The 5,165-nt window shown below is 44.4% G+C and overlaps 1 non-coding gene across 1 annotated transcript; it reads left to right on the forward strand.

Annotated features, from left to right (window-relative positions):
• The first annotated feature begins 525 nt into the window (after positions 1 to 525).
• Positions 526 to 632, forward strand: LOC117723635 (U6 spliceosomal RNA). Its single transcript, XR_004608731.1, has one exon. It is a non-coding gene; the product is annotated as a U6 spliceosomal RNA (small nuclear RNA).
• Positions 633 to 5,165: the final 4,533 nt, after the last annotated feature.

Raw genomic sequence — 5,165 nt, forward strand, 5'->3', positions numbered from 1 at the left:
AAGAAAAAAAAAAAGAAATAAAAATAAAAAAAAATTAAAAGGAAGATTCAGACATGTAAGCCAAATAAACTCGTTACTCTTTCAATCTGCTTTTGGTCATGGTTTATCACAGCAACAGAAGGCAAACTAGGACACACACACACACACACACACACACAGAGAGAGAGAGAGAGAGAGAGAGAGAGAGAGAGAGAGAGAGAGAGAGTTAGTTAAATAAATACACTTAGTTTTTCTTCAAAACAACTACAGACACAGATATGGCTTACTCAGTTGGGTTTAAACAGAAAAACTCGTAATTCAAATGATAATTTTCTCATTTTTATTTATTAAAAGATTTGCATTTATTTAATTTTATTTGTATGAGTTCAAAAGAAGGATCCCCTAAAGCTGGCGTTAAGCATGGTTGCGAGCCACCATGCAGGTGCTGGTAATTGAACCCTGGCTTTCTACTGAAGTAACACGTGCTCTTAACCATTGAGCTATCTCTCTAGCTGCAAGTTCCTAACTTTTGAGAATTAACATATTGTGCTTGCTTCGGCAGCACAAATACTAAAATTGGAGCAATACAGAGAAGATTAGCATGGCTCCTGCTCAAGGATGGCACGGAATTTCGTGAGGTGTTCCATAGTTTTCGGGTAGTGAGTAGGATGTAAAGTGAATAAGTAAAAAAAAAAAAAAAAAAAATTAGAAAGAGAATTAAAATATTTTCAGTGATGCATTAGAAATTTAGAGATATTCTTAGGTCATCTATTGACTGCATTCTTTTTATCTATCTATCTATCTATCTATCTATCTATCTATCTATCTATCATCTATCCATCCATCCAGACAGGGTCTTTCTTTGTTACTCTAGCTTGTCTGGAACTCTATGTAGATCAGGAGATGACATTGGGTCCTTGGACTGGAGTTATAGGTGGTTGTTAGCTCCTCAGTGTAGGTGCTGGGAACTGAACCCAGGTCCTCTGAAAGAGCAGCCAGTGGTGTGAATCACTGACCCATCTCTTCAGCCTTCCAGTGATTCATCTGCCATCCTTCCCTGTAGGAGGTACAGATGCCCTTATGTTCGCAGGTGAGCACCAGGGTAGTGATTCTCAACCAGTGGGTCATGATCCCTTTGGTGGGGGTGTTGAAAGACCCTTTCACAGGTTTCGCACACCAGATATCCTGGGTATCAGATATTTATATTAGGATTTGTAACACTAGCAACATTACAGTCATGAAGTAGCAATGAAAATGACTTTATAGTTTGGGGGACAGTCACCACAACATTAGGAATGGAATTAAGGGGGTTACAGTATTGGGAAGGTTGAGAACCACTGCACTAGGAGAACCTGGCATGTTAGAACACAGAGTTTTTCCCCTTAAAGTCAGGGACAGTCTGTAATCTAGGTGATCTTTGTGCTCTCTGTGTGGCTGAGACCATACGGGATCCTTCCCCAGTCTTTTATCAAGGGCTTGTTTTCCTCAGTCAATCTATAGAACCCATCTTTATGGATGATGTCACATGTACTTTACAAAGAGTTTCAGTGTGGTCATGTCTGATCTTTATTTAGTTTACTTTGTTCCTCGAGGAGATTTAGTGTGTGCTTCTTTACCCTCTGAACCACGTTGCCAGCCTTCCAGTGGTCTTTTGATGGATCCTGACATTGATTCCATATCTTGGCTACTGTGAACAATTCTGCAACAAACAGAGCAATACACATATCTCTGTGATATACTACTTTTCCATCCTTTAGAATGTCACTCAGTAGTGAGATTTCTGAATCATATGGTCACTCTATTTAATTTTTTCCCCCTGAGGATCTGAATAGATAGGTCAACAGTTAGGAGCACTGGCTACTCTTCAGAAGTCCCAGGTTCAATTCCCACCATCTACATGATGGTTTACAACTGTCTATAACTCCAATCCTGGGGGACCTGACACCCTCTTCTGACCTCTGTGGATACAGCACACACATAGTGCACAGAAGACATACATGCAGGCAAAACAGTCATAGGCATAAAGTAGGTATTACTTTTTAAAGATTTTATTTATTTATTATTTTTTAAATTTTATTTTGTTTTATTTTATGTATATGGCTGTTTTCTATACATTTATGTATGTGCACCACACGTATACAGTGCCTGAGGAGGCCAGAAGAGGGCTTTAGAGCTATAGGTTGTTGTTGGCCATGTGGGTATTGGTAATTAAAATATCATTCTCTGGGATAATAGCTAACACTCTTAATTGCTGAGCCATCTCTCTCTAGCCATCTATTTTTTTTAAATTTTATTATTTTGTTGGTGTTTTGTCTGTGTGTCTGTGTGAGGGAGTTACAGACAGTTGTGAGCTGCCATATGGATGCTGGGAATTAAACCCAGGTCCTCTGGAAGAGCAGTCAGTGCTCTTATCTGCTGAGCCATCTCTCCAGCCCCTGGCCCTCTATTTTTTTTAAATTTATTTTTATTTATGTGTATGTTTGTGCCTATGTGAATTTCTCTTCACTGTGTGTGTGTGTGTGGGTGCTCAAGGGTGCTAGAAGAGACACTGGATCCCCTGGACTGGGGTTATAGGTGGTTATTAGCATCTGAAGTGGATGCTGGGAACCCAGTCTGGTTCCTCTTCCAGAACAGTAAGCGCTCCTAAGTGCTGAGCCATCTCTCCGGTCTCATGGTCATTCTATTTTAATTTTTTTTTTTTTGTGGAACCTCCACATGATATTCTATAATGACCATGCTTATTCACACGATTATCAACCGAGTTCACAACTTCCTCCAACTTAAAAATAATCACTACAAATACTTAATTTTATCTTTTTGATAATAGCTATTTCAACACATGTGAGGTAGTATCTCATTTGTGGTTTCAATGTTATTTCTCTAGCTAATTAGTGATGCTGAACATTTCCTCGATATGAATGTTGAACATTTGTGTGTCTTCTTTTGAGAAATACCTACTTGGGCCTTTTATAACACCCTTTCTTTTGAGGCAGTGTCTCTCTAGCTCAGGCCAGCCTCAAACTTGAAATCCTCCTGCCTCAGTCTTAAAAGTTATTATTAGTAATTATTTATATTATGTATGTCTTAGAGTTTTATTGTTGTGAACAGACACCATGGCCAAGGCAAGTCTTATAAAAGACAACATTTAATTGGGGCTGGCTTATAGGTTCAGAGGTTCAGTCCATCATTATCAAGGTGGAAGCAGGGCAGCATTTAGGCAGGCAAGATACAGGCAGAGCCGACAGTTCTACATCTTCATCTGAAGGCAGCTAGTGGAAGACTGACTTCCAGGTAGCTAGTACTAGGGCATAAAAGCCACACCCAGTGACACTTCTACTCCAATAGGCCACACCTCCTAATAGTGTCCATTCCCTGGCCCAAGCATATACAAACCATTACAATATATATGAATATTTTTGCCTATATGTATGTCTGTGCACCGTGTGTGTGTGTGTGTGTGTGTGTGTGTGTGTGTGTAGTGCCACAGAGGCTAGAAGAGGACATCAGATCCCCAGGGAGTAGAGTTACAAATAGTGTGAGCTGCCATTTGGGTGCCTGGAATCAGACCTTGGAAGGTGGTCTTAAGCCAATGGTCTTAACCATTAAGCCACTTCCCTAGCTTCTTACCTCAGCCTTTAACTACCGTGGGTATGTAGAGTTCCAGGCTCAGTAGGGAGACATCCTGAGGTATAGTCTGAAGAAGCAAGGCTTATACTAACCATGTGGTTTGGAATTGGGCTTTTCATTTGTTGTGGTTTATATTGCCAACTTGACACAATCTAGACTCACCTAGGAGTCAAACCCATGGGCATGACATCAAGGGGTTTCTAGATTGGATTCTAGATTGGCTGGAAAGATCTATTCTAACTGTGGGTAGCACAGTTCTATGGCCTAGAGTCTAGGACTCTTCTATGAGCTGGGGTCCTGGGCTGCTTTATGGGGTGTGCTTCACAGGAAGAGAGTCCTGGGCTGCCTAAAAAGCAGAATGTGGTCTGAGATGCAGCATCCCAGTCTCTCTGCATCCCTGCCTCTCTGTATCCCTGCCTCTCTGCATCCCTGCCTCTCTGCACCCCTGTCTCTCTGTATCCCTGTCTCTCTGCACCCCTGCCTCTCTGCAGCCCTGCCTCTCTGCACCCCTGTCTCTCTGCATCCCTACCTCTCTGCACCCCTGCCTCTCTGCATCCCTGCCTCTCTGCACCCCTGTCTCTCTGCACCCCTGTCTCTCTGCACCCCTGCCTCTCTGCACCCCTGTCTCTCTGCACCCCTGCCTCTCTGCATCCCTGCCTCTCTGCACCCCTGTCTCTCTGCATCCCTACCTCTCTGCACCCCTGCCTCTCTGCATCCCTGCCTCTCTGCACCCCTGTCTCTCTGCACCCCTGTCTCTCTGCACCCCAGCCTCTCTGCATCCCTGTCTCTCTGCACCCCTGTCTCTCTGCACCCCTGTCTCTCTGCACCCCTGCCTCTCTGCAGCCCTGCCTCTCTGCACCCCTGTCTCTCTGCACCCCTGTCTCTCTGCACCCCTGTCTCTCTGCACCCCTGTCTCTCTGCACCCCTGTCTCTCTGCACCCCTGCCTCTCTGCACCCCTGTCTCTCTGCACCCCTGCCTCTCTGCAGCCCTGCCTCTCTGCACCCCTGCCTCTCTGCATCCCTACCTCTCTGCATCCCTGCCTCTCTGCACCCGTCTCTCTGCACCCCTGTCTCTCTGCACCCCTGCCTCTCTGCACCCCTGTCTCTCTGCACCCCTGCCTCTCTGCACCCCTGTCTCTCTGCATCTCTGCCTCTCTGCATCCCTGCCTTTCTGCACCCCTGTCTCTCTGCATCCCTGCCTCTCTGCATCCCTGTCTCTCTGCACCCCTGTCTCTCTGCATCCCTGCCTCTCTGGTCCCTGGTGTTGGATTAGTGTGATCAGCTGGCTCACATTTCCACTGCCACGAGATCTTTTCCTTGATAAATTGCATCCTCAAAATAAAAGTTCAAATAAACCCTCCCATCCTTAAGTTGCTTTTGTTAGAGGTTTTGCAGCCACAACAAGACGAGGAACTAAGATGATATGTAAGGGTAACTGCTTGTCCTCCATTTTGTTAAACCTCACTTCTTTACTTCACTCTTGTTCTGCTATTGAGTATATTGATTGCAATTGTGTGTGGTGGTGCACACTTGTAATATCAGTTATCTGGGAAGTGGAG

This window comes from Arvicanthis niloticus, chromosome 18 (genome assembly GCF_011762505.2).
Source record: "Arvicanthis niloticus isolate mArvNil1 chromosome 18, mArvNil1.pat.X, whole genome shotgun sequence".
Lineage (NCBI taxonomy): Eukaryota > Metazoa > Chordata > Mammalia > Rodentia > Muridae > Arvicanthis > Arvicanthis niloticus.